This window comes from Mustela erminea, chromosome 2 (genome assembly GCF_009829155.1).
Source record: "Mustela erminea isolate mMusErm1 chromosome 2, mMusErm1.Pri, whole genome shotgun sequence".
Lineage (NCBI taxonomy): Eukaryota > Metazoa > Chordata > Mammalia > Carnivora > Mustelidae > Mustela > Mustela erminea.
In genome coordinates, this window is record NC_045615.1 from 95827645 (window position 1) to 95846224 (window position 18580).

Here is an 18580-nt window from a genome sequence, read left to right on the forward strand (position 1 = left end):
TTAACATTCACCATGTAGCAGGCATTGCATTAGATGCTAAAAAGATGAGTTAGTATTGTTTCAGCCTTCAGGGCTCAAAGACTAGAGGGAGAGAGGGTATCTAAATCAGTACCGATACTGAGATCTCACAATGAATGTCAATACAGTAACACTCAAACATAGAGGAACAATGAGACACCATGTAAGAGGTATCATCCAAGGTAGATGTTACAAATATGTGGCCGTTTAATAGGCAGAGGAGATAGAAGGAGGTAGAAGCACAGCAGAGACAGATGGTGTGTGCAAAGGACAATGTCTTCAATAGGGGGATGGTGGGGAGGAAAGGGCTGTAGAGAAAGAGAAGAGGCGGGGGGGGGGTGGGCAATGGTCATGTGACAGACCACTGAAAAGTTCCTAAGCAAGTAGGGAACAGACATCTTTTTTCCTTCCTTCCTTCCTTCCTTCCTTCCTTCCTTCCTTCTTTCCTTTCTTCCAGATTTTATTTATTTGAGACAGAAAGCATGTGTGTGTGTGTGTGTGTGTGTGTGAGTGTGTATGTGCGCGCACAGGAGAGAGACAGACAGACAGAGAGACCATAAGCAGAGAGATGGAAAGGGATAAGCAGATTCCCAAATCAGGCTGGATCCCAGTACTGCAGGATCATGCCCTGAGAGGAAGGCAGACAATTAATCGACTGAGACACCCAGGGGCCCCTAGATTTCTGTTTTAAAACATGAATTTTGGCAGCTATTCAGAAGGTGAGCCTCCAGAAGGCAGTAAGGAGAAGGAAGCTGGTGAGAAACAGTAATGCTTAATCTCAGGCAGACACAATTGCAAGCTGACATTCTGTGTTATTGACAGAAAGGAAGTCTGTCCATTTCTAGTGATATTGGTGCCAGTGCTGGTATTTTGTTAGGAAAAATGAGAAATCTTGTCTTGTATTCTTTGTCCTAATAGCAGACCACCATATCTTCACATAAATAAAAGTTACAATTGTACTTGTAGTCATGGCTTAACTTCTCAAAAAATACTGTAGATAGGCTTGAGAACTTAACTCAGAATTTACTTGAATCCCTCAATTTCTTTTCCAGGAATCATGGAAGAGATCATCCAGCTCTAGAAAATTGTCCAAGGGCAGTGAATTACTAACTGCTAACTTTTCTACCAGACAGCAAGACTGTTGCAACAAGAATCCAAAATCAGGTCTTTCCAGTGTCGATTTTTACCTCTGACATAGGTTTTAACAACCATTCTCTCATTCCCTTGAGGCTTAATTATTGCTTCTTGAATTCTGGTCTATAAAATGTGTAAGTAGGCACAATCATTCATTCATGTCCACAGAATGTAATTTAGTACTTTAGTAATAGAATACTGAATGATGCCTAGCATAGCCATCTGAATGAAGGTGTCTTCCTAAAAGCCTAAATGGTTTTAGGGAGTTATTTGGACACTGCAGACATCTGTTCTTTTTTTTATAACTAGTTTATAATTCCAGTCGACCTATCACTAAATGTATTTAGTGATATATTATCATGTATCTTTTTTTATGAGAGAGACATCTCATCTATCTCTGCCTTCATATATTTCCTTCAGCTAATCTTGCTAACATTTTTATGCATTTATTTAGAAACTTCTGGTGGAAATGTTCTACAGGTCACTAAGAAAATCCTCTGGTCATGCTATATGTTGTTCTATTCTGCTCTGTTGTATGTAAATAAAATACACCCAAACCTGGAAACTTCTGCATGTACATTATTCAGTGAAATAATACGCTAAGCCATATACTTTGTTTTTCATCAGTTTCTGTAGAAGTGACTGCCTTCAGAATAGTATCAGGAAACACCACTACTGTATCTGAACACTTTTTTATAGATGTATGAGATAATCACTGCTGCAAGTTCAAGTTCCTTACAGCCTCATTTCAAGCTCCATCTGGGAATTAAACTTAAATTGAGACTGAAATGGGTTTTGTTATCCTTATTGTGCTGCTTAGGGAAGATGGCTCATGATGATAGGGAGAGTGATTGTCTCTGGGGCAGAAAGCACAGAGTTTGGGTTAGTTCACAACATATACACAGTAATCTAAAACTCAGATACTTGGAGCACTGGGTGTGGTGCAAAAACAATGAATACTATTACACTGAAAAGAAATAAAAAATTAAAATAAATAAATAAATAAAAATTTAAAAAGTTAAAAAAATAAAACTCAGATGCATCCATAGACAGTTCAGAGAATCGTGTTTTTTTTTTTTTTCTTTTATTGAGAACTGACATAGTTGTGAGTGTCTGCTTGCATGGATTAAGGATTTGCCACATTTATTTTTATATTTTCTGATCTATTACTAAAACTAGTGCTGTGATTATAAGAGGCTAGATAATCACAAAGGTTTAAAATCATGCTTGAATATATCCACAGTCAGACAATGGCATCTTTGGACATGAAGTATTTAGGAGATGGAGATAATAATATACATAAGGGATGCCATTTTTATTATGTCCTATCTGTAAAATGGGGATAGATGAAGGTCTCTAAACCTGTGTTGCCTTATTTAGAACAATCTGTTCTACTGAACTTGAATGGATACTTCAAAGTCAGCTAATTTTAACCACAGTCATCAGCTAAAGATCACCTAAGCATTTTATGACATAAGAATGACAAGTGTGTGTGTATGTGTGTGTGCTTGAGTCCATTCACTAGTTTGAAGCTTCCAGATTTTTTATTTTGCCTCATTAATTCAAAAAATATTTCTGTGGATCTACTCTGTGCATTTATAATTGCAAGTCACAGGAACCATGGGGCTAACGATATTGCATTCATTTTCAATAGCAGAGTGCATTGAAATTGGTCTGATGGCTAAAGAGATCACTGGTAATATTGACAATCACATATTCCTAAGACACACCTAAAAGGGGTCTCAAACTCTGCAAACCTTTTTGTCATATATATCAAAAAACGTGACTCTGAGGTAGAGATGGACTCTGGACTTTACTTTCAGAAAAGGCCATGGTAAATACAACAGTCAACCCCAAATTCATAAAATAAAGCAGCTCTTTGTCAGGTAGCAAAGTTATTTTCTATCTTTTCTCTGAATCTTATATATATTCCTTTAAGGCTAGATGATATAATGCCCATTAAATTCCTTAAAAGAGTAAAAAAAGGGAATTACAGAGGTATTTAACCAAAGGGAGACATTATATTCTGGGTCATCAGGATTAGAATTAAAGTGGTCATTTTGAGTCATAAGTGTTATATGTTGTATACATCTAATTTTTTTTTCAAGATTTAGTTATATATTTTAAAGAGACAGAGTGTGGGGAGTTGCGGCAGAAGAAGAGGAGGAGAAACAGAGAGTAGCAGAGCCCAGAATCCCATGCCCCATGCGGGGCTTGATCTCACCACCCTGAGAACATGACCCGAACAGATAGAGAGTCCTGTGCTCAACCGACTAAGCCACCCAGGGGCTAATTTTCTACAGATGTTTCTTTTTTATTCGAAGTTTCATTCTATGCAAAATCATGTGAATCCTGTAACAAGAACAACCACCACCACCAAAGCAATTAGTAGTTTATGAATTGTTTATGAGCTGGAAATGCTTTCTTTTAAATGAGAGAGGCTTAAACTATTAACAGTGCTACCTAAGTAAATTTGGCTTACAAAAAAAAAAAAAAAATCAGCCTACAGAAGATAAACTGTTAAATGGTATCTCCCTTTTCCAAAATGCTGGACTTTCAAAGACACCCTTGAATAGGAAATGAGATGCAGTGGTTTATGGCACAGAGACTACATAAAGAGAAATAGATGCTGGGTACCTGTAAAAATTTACTCTAAGGAAGTGAGTGATGGGAAGATGGAGAAAGTCACCCTCAAGGACTTTTGATTCCCAGGACAACTTATACATCAGGCCCCAGAAAGAAGTTATTATTGGATGTTTTGGTCAGTAACGAAGTACCAAAGATGATTGGAAGCCACTTAGCCCGAAGACACACAAACATCTTATAGGGAAATGAACAGCCTCGAGTGCTAAATCAGCAAACCTAAACCTGCGGAGGCTTGGTGACACTAATATGTCATGTCCGCGGTTTTAACAGGTACACTATGAAGGCAGAAGTCCAGTGTCCTCTAGCCTCCTCTGGAAATTTGAGCAATACTAGTGACAAGAGGAAATCAAAGATACAAGTCAATTTTGTGCTGTATTTTGTAATTGAAATCTCCTTTTTGTCCTACCCTGGTTCCTTGGGAGCCCTGAAGGCTCTGTGCAGAGAATTTTCTCGCCTCTCACTTGTCAACCACACAAATGATCCAGAGGTGAAAAATACTCACAAGTTTTTCTCTTAAAGTTTATTATGTTCTGTGATGTCAGGGTACCCATATTCTAGACTGACAGGCACCATAGAAATAACTAATTACAGATGGAAACCTATAAATACATCATCGCATAACACACCAACAATTAGGAAATATAGCACATTTCACAGGAACTTTTGTAATGATAAAAATATTCCATTTTATTATGAGGATGTTAAAAACCAGCAATGAGATCTTTCTATCTGCATTATTTTTATCTGTTTGTCTTATTCTAATATTACAAAAAATCAGAGTGCCAGGGTGGCTCAGTTGGTTAAGCCCCAGACTCTTAATTCCAGGTCAGGTCATGATCTTGGGGTCCTGAGATGGAGCCCTGCTTTGGGCTCCCCACTCAGCAGGGAGTCTGCTTGTCTCTCTCCCTCTGCCCCTGCCCCCATTCACACTCTGTTTCTCTCTAAAATAAAAAAATAAATCTTCAAAAAAATTTTTTAAAAAGTTACAGAAAATTTATCTATAGTCAAATTCTTCATTGGCTGCCACTTACGTCATCTTTACTATTCTTCCTTTCCAATATTGGTTAGTGATCGAAGATGAGAACTCAAGCAAACTTTCTTTCAAGGAACTCGCTGAGCTTATCTATTTCCACTTAAGATTCCAAAAACGTAAACTCTCAGTAGCTATTTCAGAAGTAAAAGACAATTTCACACATGCAATCCCAGTGCTGGACTTGAAATTAAGAGGTCAGTGTGTACTGTCATGAACATTAGCAAAGGCTCCTAAGCCAAACCAGAAATAAATTTACCTGGATATACAGATAATGGAAATTCTTCCCTAGCCACAGGCAAAAAAATGAAGGTGTAAAATTGGGAACTGGTAATATTCCATTACAGATGTTTATGCTCTATCAAAATTTGTTTTCTTCTTCCCTTGTGCAGTGTTCATTTTGCTTCTTATTGAACATTTCTAGAATTTCTAGAAACGTTGGTGCCAAAGATTTAATGGAAATTTAAAAATATATGTATTTGTTTCAGTCCATTATTCCTCAAGACTCAGCTTCAGTGCTCCAGGCAAAGTGAGCGTCAGAGGATCTTGGCCTCCTGTGAACACTTAGAGTGCTTTCTGGATCTCACCAGATGGCATTCTCCGCATGCAGCCCTGCATCTTCTTTATTTGTGTATGCCTTGTCTCTCCTACCAGACTGGAGTTATTTTAGGACAAAGAACATATTTTAGATACCTAATGTGCCTTATACTAAAGAATCATATGTAAAATACCATTTGAGTCAAGGCCCCTCAAGAGAGCCAACCGTTACTGTTTCTGACCGTGTCCATGACTTAGGCTGTATCCATGCTAGTTACTCAAAAAATAAATGCGTTTGATTAAAATTAATCGTGCCTTAGCCCTAGTAAATATCAGAAGGTCACTAGCACAATAGAGATTTAGAGTAATAGTTATTAGCATACGAATCTAATATTTAATCAGTTTATACTAACTTGAAAATGAGGACTAATTCTGATTTTGGGCCCGACTCAAATAAAAACAAGCCCTGGTTTTCGCAAATGATGTTAAAATGAACATCACTATATCACTGGCCTATTATTTCTCAGATTGTGCCTTTGTTCTCTTTTTTTCCTTAGTGAATCTTTGAGGAAGCTATTTTAGATCCAATCTGTTCTTTGTTCCAACAGCATATAATAGAACAAAAGGCTAGGCTAGATATTCTGCGGTTCAATATTATGTTTAAAGCGCTGCAGAATTCATATATTACTCTTGCTTAACAATTATGATGAAAGGCAAGAAAAGTTCGAGATTAAAAAAAATAAAGTACAAGCCCTAAAATGAAATTCTAATTTACAGAAACACATTTTTAATATTGCTGAAACAGAATAATCCCATATAAAACCAGTGGGATGGGCTCTTGGGCAGAATCAGCTTATGATATTCTGTTGCAAGGTATCTGGTTCTAACACAGCTTTCCCTCAATCTAGCAATAAAGGGTGGAGGTTCATTTGGGTTGAGCAGTAATAGTGTTTATGAGTCTTGAGAGGAGGTCAACTAAAATTGAAACTAATAGGAGAGATTAGGTTTCTGATGGAATCATGGGTTTCTAGCCCAAATATACTGCCTTGCCTGCCTCAGTCTGATGAAACCAGTTACAAAGGGAAAAGTGCAAGCCGGTTTAGAATCACCTAGGAAACCAGTGTGTTTGTGGAGGGCTAAAGGCTCCTAAACTTAGATACTTATAAAAGTCACTTCTCTAGTTTTTCTTAAGGTCATTACTTTCTCAGAGAGTATAACTTGAGGAAGTGATCTATTTTTAATATTTATTGTCATTATATCCCAGGCTTAGCCCCTAGCAAGCCATGCTGAAATTTCTAGAGTAACCAATAGTTTCAAAGTCTCTTGTGGTTGGATTGTGTTCTTTCTCAATTTACCTGTCTTGTACTGACTTAAGGTCACCTTCTCTCTGTGGTCGTAAGACTGTCCCACAGTCCCTCTGGGAATTATCTGCTCCCTCATCTAGGTTTCCCAAAAGCAGTTTATATATAATATCATAAAAAACGTAAGCTGTAGTTATTTATTTGTATGTGATTCTCTCCCAATAGGCTTTGAGCTTCTTCAGGACCAGGAACACATCATATTCGTATGTATCTTTCCTCCCTCCCTCCTTGCACCCCTCCCTCCCTTCCTTTCTCTCATTCTTTTTTCTTTTTAAGAAAGAGCACACTTGTGCATGCAGCTCGGTGGGAGAGGTTCAGAGAATGAAGGAGAGAGAGAATCCCAAGCAGGCTCCAGACACAGGACTGGATCTCATGGGACTGGATCTCACGACCCCAAGATCATGACCTCAGCCTACATCAGGAGTGAGAACCTTCACTAACTGAGTCACAAAGCACCCCCATATATGTGATTTCAATATGATGTATGAGTCTTGGTAAATTACATGCATTCAAAAATGGCTTCCTTCTTTGATGTAAGAGAATATTCAAAGCCATCTACTTCTTACAGTGAATGAAATATTTTAAAATAAAGAATTACTAGGAATAAATTTTTTAATAAAAAATAATTATGGTCAACCAAAGTCAGTTTTTGCAGGCCCCATGTTGGAGACAGAAGAGCATAGTAGGTCGTCACCATGCTGTAAATCTGCCTTCTGTGCTGGCACATAGACTTTGAGGGAGAGATGGCTGTGCCCCAAAGATGACAATTATAATGTAGGGTTACTCAGGGGTCTGATTTCTCCCTTCACTTTCCCATCCCTGTGCTTTAAGCCTTCAGGAGAAAAAAGCAAGTGCAGGGGTAAGTGTAATTGCTCACCAGCATCCTGTTTTCTTTGACCCCATTGCACTGCTTGTTCAGTGGGAAACCAAAGGGAACTTTAACCAAGTCCAGATGGTCTCTCTAGCCAATATTCAAACTTATTCAAGATTTTGTTGTCTGGTTTAGTCTAAGCATCAGCCACAGATTGGTTCTAGAGTTGCTCCATGCTAGGTACACATGGCTAATATCTGGATCCATATCTTCCATGATTTTCCAATGTAGATAGTTCACCATGCCCAGAGAAAGTGTCTCATGAAAGATCCTTTTTAAATACTTATTTATTTACTTAGTTATATAATTGTTTATTGAGGGCTTTAAAACTACCTATTAATTTGGTATCAGAGGCTAACAGTATGTTTTATCATAAAATTGAGCCCCACTTCTTAAAGCCCAGAAAATATATAATGGGGTTATTATACTTATTTTCTTAGGGGCAAGGCTGACAAAGATAAAAGTATATACATTTATATTTCATTAAAAAATATCAATCATCTCAGTAGAGCTGGGAGAAACCTTCCTAGACAGCAGTGTATATGACAAAGGACTACAGGTTTCCACTTATTACACAGTGAGACAAAATTATTTTATAATGGTCACACAATTTATGGATTCAGGAACAAAAAGATTGAACATAGATCAGGAGAAAGAGCCTATGCTCTCAGAAGCACAGATACGCCAAGTAAGATTCTACCTCTTCCTACTTGTGCAGACTTGAGCAAGTCATTTAATCTTTCTGTGGCTGTTTCCTTATTACAGGCTTAATCTGCAGGGTTTCAAATAAGGTTTAAGGGAGTTCATGTTTGTAAAGTGCTTAGAAAGAGTATGCATTTTATAAGGGAAGCGAAAAGAAAGAAGAAAGGAAAGAAGGAAAGGAGGGGAGGGAGTAGGGAAATACAGACCTTTGTCTTATTTTACTGTGTTCTTCATGTTACATGTAGGACATAAAATGCAATTTTGCTTGTAATTATTTATAAAGGGCATTAAAAACAAAGAATGCTTTGAGAGATGGTGGCAGTATAGAAAGGAAGAAGGGGCTGTATCTACTTTGATATTGAAAGGGGATTGAAACGATTAAGCAGAACACAGCAAGGATTTTCAAATACTTGCAGGCTGACATAAGGAAGGAGAGACTGATGTACTGTATGTTGATCCGCACAGATGAGTGGATTAACAACTGGAAGTTATTGGGTGACAGATGTCAGCTTAGCATGAAGATAAGTTTTATAAAATGGATAGCCGTCCAACCACAGGATGGACTGATAAGCAAAGAAACAGATTCCCTGCTACTGGGCATGTGCAAGTAAAGGTTAGCTGACAATCTGTCAGGGAGGTTATACAAAGAATCCCTGCCTTGGCTGGCAGGGTCACTAGGTAATCTCCCAGGCCCTTTTCAAACACTGCAGCCTTAAAATACCACTAATATGAAAAGTTACAGGTGCACAGAAATGGAAGTAGCTTGAAAACTGATTTTTTTTTTTAGGCGAGTAGCATGAAGGCTTGAAAGATAACATTTTATTCTATACCTAAAGCTTGTAGCCCTTCACCAACCCACTAAAATAATGAGCAAAGTCATCTGCCTGGCATATTTGGGGGAAGTTGATGTGTCAACTCCCAGGTATTCTTTTTTCTCAGTTTGTCTCATTTTAATGAGATACATGCTGTCAGGTATTTCTTTACTTCGTGTTACATTTATTTTTACTTAATATTAAATTTAGTGGCCCAAAGAGGAGTGTAAGAATAAGCACATCTCTCAAAGTCATAATGACTGGGTCATCTGGATGAAGGTGCAATTTATAAACAAGATCAAATTTTTGATCTAAGCAAAAGGAACATAAAAATAATTTATATATATATATGTATATACTTATATATATACACTTCTGTATGTATACATACATATATATGGATATAAGTATTTACATATATATAAGTGTATACATATGTATATATGTATATGTATAAGTATATGTATATGTATATATGTATATATGTATATGTATAAGTATATGTATATGTATATGTAAAGTGTATATATGTATATATACATATATACGTATATATATACACTTATATACATATACATATACTTTATATATTTATGTATATATATGTTGTGTGTGTGCATGTGTATATACTATCTATGGTTAGGCCTTCACGGTAAGTCAAAAAATAACGTTAAAAAGATTCATTGCAATTCACTTTTCCATTTCAGTGACTTCATTAGGATCATAAGTCCTACAAGCCTGCAAAATTCATTTTGTTAAAAAAAAAGTGTCTTTAGACTATTCTTCAAAGTGGTTTTACACTATTTCCTCAAACACAGAGATCTAACCTCGCTCCCGTAATTCCGTATAAATTCTTGCTGTTGCTCCGAGAGGCATACACCTTCTCTCAGTTCAGACCCTGCCATCCTCCAGCATGTCTGCTCCGGACCACCAGAGCCAAAGCCAGGTACAGAATCTTCCTTTGAAAATCCCACAAAACTTAGCTAAAGGGTTACTATCAACTTAAGAATGATATCTAGGTTAAAAAATAGTTACTTTACAAGGCATACATTCATTAACATATAACATGTTGAGGTGCTGGACCAGAAGATACCCAGTTTCTCTTCCAACAGTGATTGAACCGGAAAAGCATATTTATAGACCTTGACTCTGACAGAAATGAAAAAAAATCGATGTTAACCACACTTGTTCAGATTTTTCAATAAAATATTTATCTTCTGTCAAAATACTGTATTTTGCCTTTAGCTATCTTGGCATCAATGGCGACAGAAGGCCACGTGCTGGAAATGGTGCAGTAAGTTTCTTTACACACGAACAACACCACTGCTTGAACAGTTGCTCATTATTTATTTATTTATTTGCAGAAACATGGCAAAAAAGATCAGATCACCTAGCATTTTCCTTCAAGGAGAAATAAATACGTAGGGGGAGTACATACCATGTTCCTTGTGGCAAGTCTCTTTTAGTTGCTGGGGAAAATATCAGTCTAGTTGTGCAGAAGCAGAAGGCTTGCCTCTGTAAGGGGGAGAGAGCCCTGTCTGCCTGGAAGACACCCCCCCCCCCCCCGCCACCCGCCCGCCAACCGCCCTGGCCAACAGGGCCTGGCCATGAGAAACAGGAAGAATTTCATAGAAATGAAAGATGACGCACACCTTTACCCCATCAAACTCCATATAAATGAGAAAACTTCTTTTTCCCGCCCACCCTCCACACACGTGGTATCAGATTCTTTCAATATTCTTTTTTTAGTTTTCCTTTTTCTCGATGTGATCAAATTAAACCAAAATTTTGCTTCCATTACGAACCAAACTCTGGGGGAAATTAGCAGAGTTAACAATGTGCAGGCAGCATGTACTAATACTATTTTCACATTTGGCTCGAGAGAAGGATATTCAAAAGGCAGCTGCTAACTTTCAAATTAAAATTAAAAACTTTTAAAGTACACATAAATTGATTTTTTTATTAGCACCTATATGCTGTCTTCCCCAAATTCTGAAGATTTTTAAAAATACTTAATATTTTTTCATTTTCTTTTCATTCCCAGCAGCCACACCAAGAGTGTACATCCTTCTTTTGTTCTTCAAGGGGTGTGGGCAAAGGTGGCAAAATAAACATCCACACATTTATGCTAAAACTGTATCAGGCAGACTGCAAAGGAATGTAACTTCTTTTTTTACTTGGCAGAAATAGAAATGGAAAACAATTTCTACTTTCCATTACAGTCTGAAATCATAACCTCAGTAATATGAAGTTTAAATTTTTTTTTTTTAGATTTTATTTATTTATTTGACAGACAGAGATCACAAGTAGGCAGAGAAGCAGGCAGAGAGAGAGGAGGAGGCTCCCTGCTGAGCAGAGAGCCCAATGCAAGGCTCGATCCCAGGACCCTGGGATCATGATCTGAGCCGAACGCAGAGGCTTTAACCCACTGAGCCACCCAGGCGCCCCTGAAGTTTAAATTTGTAAAAGAACTTTAAGCATTGCATTTGGGGAGATTATAATTGACATGAATATCAAACCATATTATTTGCTAAAAATAGATCTGTTTAATCCCCAAATAAAGCACCATTATTTAGAATTAATTTTCAGTTATGTACAGTCTTTCCTGTCTGTTCAGGAACCACACAATTCCCTAGGAACTTTTAACTTATTAACGTGCACAATAAAATTGTATTTATGAAGTCAAACCAAATGGGAGGGAGAAGATTAAATTCAGCAAACGTTTGCCAGAGTTTGGGCCTTCCAGAAAATGGCAACCATGCATTTTCTCACGTGGTCAAGCTGGACCCATGGAGACACCACTCAGCTGCCTCAGTTCCTCTGACATTATGACCATGTAATATTTAATCATACCTACCTCACATATAGGCACATGAGGTTTTGTTTTCTTATTGCAAAACTGGTCTTTCTTTCTTTGCGACTAGAGATGGTGGAGTTTTCAATACATGTATCTATTTCAAAAGCAGTTGCTATAAAATCAGTTTGTTCTCACGAAGAGGAAGGCATTTGCCTCTTCTTTTCTGGCAAAAATAATGTCTCTTGACAGCTCTAATATGCCTTTTTCTCACTTCTGTTCCAGTCTTTCCAAGAGAAAAAAAATCTTTATCACAAAATCAAATAAAACTATCTGTGTTATAAACATTCCATCTCTGAATTCATGTTATAAAATTAAATTATGGAACAGAAGCTGAACAAAGGATGATATCTATTGTATTCCTATTTTCCAGAGCAAAAGAGCAGTCAGGGTGATTTGCAAACTCTGAAGCATATAAAAATATAACGCTATTATTTTCTCAAATAGTTGAGAGGACAGATATCACTTTGAAAACACATAAATTCAGATGTAAGAGACTGAATTTTCCTTTTTGCAGTTTGAAAAAAACTACAAATCAGTGTTATTCAACTTGATTTGACAAGTGCTAAGTATATATTTAGGAAGTCTTTAGCTTAGGATAGAGGAGACGCTTTATGTGGTTTTATTCTTAGGTATTTAAATCCTGCCTTGTTTTAAAAAGAATTGAAGGCAGTTTAAATGGGTACATAAAATTCAGTAAGATATCAAGAATGAAAGTGGGAAAGAAACAGTAAATGCAAGGGTTATATCATAAAAAGAAATTAGGACTGAGGCCACTATATATATATATATTTTTAAAGGCCCATTAAAGAATGCTATCTATTTCTAGTAGATGGATCACAGAATTTGCTGTGAGCTTTTTAGGAGTCTCTGCAAAAGGGAAACCATGAAATTAAAACTCACATGCACACACTACCATATCTAGCTACCCCACTCCCATACCCAAATGCACACACGCACTCGAGTTGTTCTGGAGAATCATAAACAAGCCTAACGTTAATGCTGTAGAAATGAATGCAAAGACTATTTACTCACAGAGAGGGAACTTTACAAGGTAATGAAAAATGCCCGTAATACAGATGAACTTTGAAAAAAAAAAGAAGTCATTCACGAAAGATCACATATTCTATGTCTCTATTCATGTGAAATGTCCGGAATAGGCAAAAGTGATGAACATTTTCTAAAGTAAGATTGTGGGTGCCTGGGTGGTTCAGTGGGATAAGCGTCTGCCTTCTGTTCAGGTCATAATCGTGGAGTCCGGGACTGAGTCCCACATTGGGCTCCCTGCTCGGCAGGGAGTCTGCTTCTCCCTCTGATTAGTCCCCCTTCTCAGTCTCTCTCTCAAATAAATAAAATCTTTAAAAAAAAAAGATTAAAATTAGATTGTGACGATTGTTATTCTACTTTGTGAATATACTAAAATCTACTGAATCGCACATTTGAAAGGGTGAATTTTTTCTTCTTAAACTTCAGATAAACAAGAAGTAAGTTTTTGATATAAATATACCCCGTATATTTCATGAGGCATTCTTTTTTTTTTTAATTGACCTAAGATTCAGGTGTGCAATGTAGTGGTTTGACATCTCTCTATGTTACACTGTGCTCACCAAATGCGTGGCTACCATATCACACCATTATAATATCATGGACTAGATGCCCTATGCTATATCTTTTATCCCCATGAGTAACTGATTCTATACCTCTCACTCCCCTTCACTATTAAGTGGATGAATTTTATGATATGATATGGTATGGTAGGTGTATGTGAATTTTATCTCAGCAAAACTGTTAAAAATGCATACTATCCTTACACTAGACCAGAGGTTATGAAACCTAAGTATGTATCACACTCACCTGGAGAGTGTGTTGAAGCACTGATTGCTGGGCCCCCCTCCTACGGTTTCTGATCCAATAGGACTGGGGTGAGGCCTGAGAATCTGGACAAGTTCTTGGGGGCTGCTGTTGCTGTGGGTCTGGGAACCACCCTTTGAGGAGCAGTGCATAGACATTATGAATGACGGCAAAGGCTGTTTCTTTTGCTTTCCTCAGTATGGTTCGAGGAATCACACCAATGCACAGTTTAGTACAAACAGGTTGATGAGACGCCATTATGACAAAGAAGGTGGTAGCAATAAGCATAGTTCCTCTGACGATGCCACAGCCCAAGCAGCAGTTACTTTTTACTGATCCTTACTATGTAACTATGTTACTATGTACTCTGTTATGCGCTTTGACGATCATTTAATGTAATCCTCACAAGAGCCCTATGAGATGAAGATGCTGGGGAAATCAACACTGTAATAATTAAACTTTATCAAGCACTTACCTGATATTCCTGTTACCAATTTCTTCATATACACTGTTTCACTTTACGCATAACCCAAAAGTTCCTAGCATTTCCTTCTCACTGCCAAGAAGTGGAGAACCAGGCCATCTATGCCCAAAGTCTTTCCTTTTAACTACTCAACTACACTCACCACTCTTTACCAAGCTGCCTTAATACTTAGATTTTAAAGAATTCATAGCAACATGTCTGCCAAAACAATGCTATGACACTTGAGAAATACCACATGTGCTTTTTTTTCCTACTATAATAAACTACCAATTTTCCAAATGACATGCTTTATAAATTACCCTCTTGATCCCTGTAATGATGTCATTCACACTCATCTGAATCCTGATAGACTCAATGAGTGGGAGAGAATGGGGTATAATTCCACATAATATATTTTTGCTCATAGGACTTGAGGCAATTATCCTTGGGCATAAATCCATTACGCCAGACATTTGAACTTTTCTGTCATCTGTGATCTTCTGATCAGGAGAAAAGTTTGCAGCATTTTGACTGCTATTCCATAAACCTATTGACTCCCAAATTTAATATTTTATTAGAGAGTGGCCAATGAAGACCTTCAGTTTTTTCTCCTGGGCTAAAGACTGGAGCATTATAAGAAAAATAAAGGTTAGAAGGAGGGTTGAAACCTTTCTATGACAGTGTTTACTCAAGTAGACTAAACACACTAATGCAGGCACATACTTTTACACAGTACACTGATGATACGTTGATTTTAGCAGTTTTGGATTTATTCTCATGGGTGTTAGGACAAACATAACAGGCATATCAAGTCCATGAATTCATGAATATCATTCCTTAGGACAAGGTTGAAGGTAATGATTATTCAAGTGACACGTGTGGAAAAAATTATTAGGTGGTTTAATGATTGACTGAGATTTGGGAAGCATTAGTATATGGGCACAAAATGCCCTAACAAATTTGTCAACTTTAAAAGCAAGCAAGGTCTGAGATAGAATTGTGACATTTGTTTCAGATCCACGTGTGTAATCCTGAGTTGTTCCTCTCTTGGAAGGGGGTGTGTGGGTTGAGCAGTATGTGATGACGCCCACTCACTTCCTCTATTCTTGCATATCAAGTTTCCAGGAGCAGAAACAGACTTTCTAGATTTTGGCCTGTCGGAATGATGTGGTTTCCACATATCATTCAGGTCTGGACCACCTGCATCTCTGGCTTTTTAAAGACAACAAGCCCTTTCTAGGGCTAGTCTCTGCCACACCTCATTTTTCACGTGCAAAAGCATCAATCACCTCCCTTTTTGCCTCTGTGTGTGTGTGTGTGTGTACACACGTCTCAGCTGCAAGTCTCCATCCCTTGTCCAAATTGGAGCACTAAAATTTCACATATTATGTCACAGGCTCCTGTCAAAACACTCCATTTCTCTGTCCAAACCGAAGAGACCCTCCTGGCCTACTCCACCGTGCTTTTAATTTTTTGGAAAAAAAAAAATAAACAAAATGAATGAAAAATATTTTTAAAAACTATCATTCCTGAAGCTCTCTTATCTACAACTTGACTTAAATACAATAAATCGGTATATAGGCTAGAACCCTTTCTTAACTAGAATTATATGCAAACCTCCAATACACGCAACATGTAATAATAAAGATGAGATGCTAGAAGTGGAAACACAGATGGCCAATCAATGTTTAGAAAGAGGTTCAATATCACTTATCATCAGGAAAATACAAATTAAGCCTAGATACCACTTTTCATCCATCAGATTGGTAAAGACCTGTACAGTGCACATATTTGGGCATGTGGAAAAGGGGAACACAGGTGCATGGGTTGAGGGATATAAATAGTATAGCTATTTGGAAGAGCAATCTGGTAACATCTAGTAGAAATGAAAATATAAATACCTTACCAACTACTTCACTTTTATGTTTGTTATACTGGAGAATTATTCATGGATAATTCATGGATATATTCATGGATATACTCATATGAGTATGAGTATATCCATGTATTCATGGATATACTCATATGAGTATGAGTATATCCATGTATTCATGGATATACTCCTATGAGTGTGGCTACTGCAGTGTTGTTTGTCATAGCAAAACATCAGAGACAGCCTAAAATTCAACAGGGGAATAGACAAATTGTGGTCTAGTCATATGAGGGAATACTACATTAAAGGAGATGACTAGAACTATGTAAGAATGAAGATCTTTAAAAAAAAAAAATAAGCAAACATGATACCTGCCGAAGACAATGAGTTGTTGGTCTACATAAAAACAAATACTCAACAAATGTAATGAATTCAAAATCAGGAACCTTAGCTCACCCACTTAAATATTTCTAGTCAAGAACTCCTAACTTCTCCTTGCTGCTTCCCTAAATCATATTCATCCTCAAGATACAGATCAAATCCTACCTCCCCCAGGAGCAGCTCTGTCCACAGTGATTCCTTTCCCCTTCTGATCCACTCTGGTTATAGAAGTTTTAGGCATGTGGCCTCTCCTGTCTCATAACTATCCTTGTGGGCATTAACAGGGGTTCCACATATAGAATGTTTTATATAATTCTTTATGCATAGCAAGAATTCATTGATTACTAGTTCCTATTCTTATTACAAATGAATTTTGCCCTTTGTTTAACACGGCACTGAGCCACAGAAGATACTCAATAAATGTTTACTTTTGGCTCTGAATAGGATGATGACATACTCCTGTTCCTGATATATTTGGCCATCTCCTGAGGTGGAGTCCTTGGCTTGTTATTTACTGGATATCCTAACTCACTAGTGAAGTCTGTGCGTGTTTGAGGTTGGACACGTGCATGTTCTACTCCCTGAATGCTAAGGCACTGCTGTCCAGGACGGCATATAATCACTAACCCTCTTGTCCAGGCTTGGATGCTCCTAGATTCCCCTGTTACCACTGGCAAGCTTCTCGCAAGATATCCAAACCATCTAGCCCATAGTCCTGGAGAGAGAGAGTTTAAGCCATTTAGAAACCAAGTATTTCTCTTGGGGCTTTTTTCCTAAGACCCTAAAGACTAGGGACATTTCTCAACTTCAGGAGTATCAGAGGAGGCATGGAGGAGAAACATGGGCCAAGAAAGAACAGGCTGGGCAGGTGGTGATGGGACGAGCATGGGGAGCAAGCAGACTACCTGATACCACTGGGCACAGCGACTTTCAGTTAGTAATCTCATTTAACACAACCACCACAGAACAGAGAGATCATTACCCCCATGTTAAAGATGAGGAAACTGAGGCCTGGAGATTAATTTGTCCAAAGATGTATGGACAATGAGTGTAAAAATTAGGACTCAACCCCAGATCTTCCTGACTTAAAAAACTCATTTTTGTGGCAGAAGTTAAATCTACTTCAATTAAATTCATTTATATTTGTTTCCCTTAAACTACACACACACACACACACACACACACAAACACACACAAACACACACATATGTATATATATTCCATACACTTATATTTCGAGGCCCTCAGGTGACAATTTCAAGAACTGAAAGAAGTGACTTGTTTGGGAAGGTATGTGCAAAGCAGGTGTTCAGATGACAAGCACAGGGTCTCATGTTACTACTAGTAGAAAACAAATATTCTACACAAAACAAATTAGGAAGAGCTAGACCTCCAAATCACAACTCAGAATCAAAATAATATGACATACAATAAGCGTATAAAGAAGATTACCTAAAATCAGCACAAACGTTTTATTCAGGAAGTTGAAAGTTTTTCTGTAGGTCATTCTTTGATTTCTCCAACAAGTTCACCCTTTAGTGGTTCATCTGTGGATATCTTGTTAAAAGACACCTGATTTTTTAAAAAATGTATTCTTTGCCACTACCTTTTATCTTATTGGTCAACTGAAGCCAAAACATCCTAATGGGGTCAGTGTTCATATGACTATTAGCAACCCTACGAGGAAGGTGACTCCACCTGGGCTTGTTGCTGTTATTCGTCACAGATATGGACTGAAGGGATGCTGCAAGTACACTACTGAAGTTCTCCAGGGAAGAGAGAACACTTGGTGCTCATGGAAAAACTGCTCCCACTTATGCTGGTCTATATAAACACAGCTCTTTCGGGTAGTCAGGGCATCACTGAATGTTTCAATGACCTCTGCCTACAATGCTTATTATTCACTTCAATTTTTGAAATAGCAGAGAATATGAAATAATGGCAACTTTTCCCCGGCCCATAAAATTCAACAAAAGTAAAGGAAAACAAGATGAAGTGAAAACAAGACCAAGGAAAGAAGAAGTAATGTTTTCTATTTTAACACAAA

At 37.5% G+C, this 18580-nt stretch overlaps 1 protein-coding gene across 7 annotated transcripts in view; it reads right to left on the bottom strand.

Annotated features, from left to right (window-relative positions):
- Positions 1-18580, bottom strand: part of INPP4B (inositol polyphosphate-4-phosphatase type II B) — an 805823-nt gene that overhangs the window by 22406 nt on the left and 764837 nt on the right. The gene's annotated exons all lie outside the window — the stretch shown is intronic.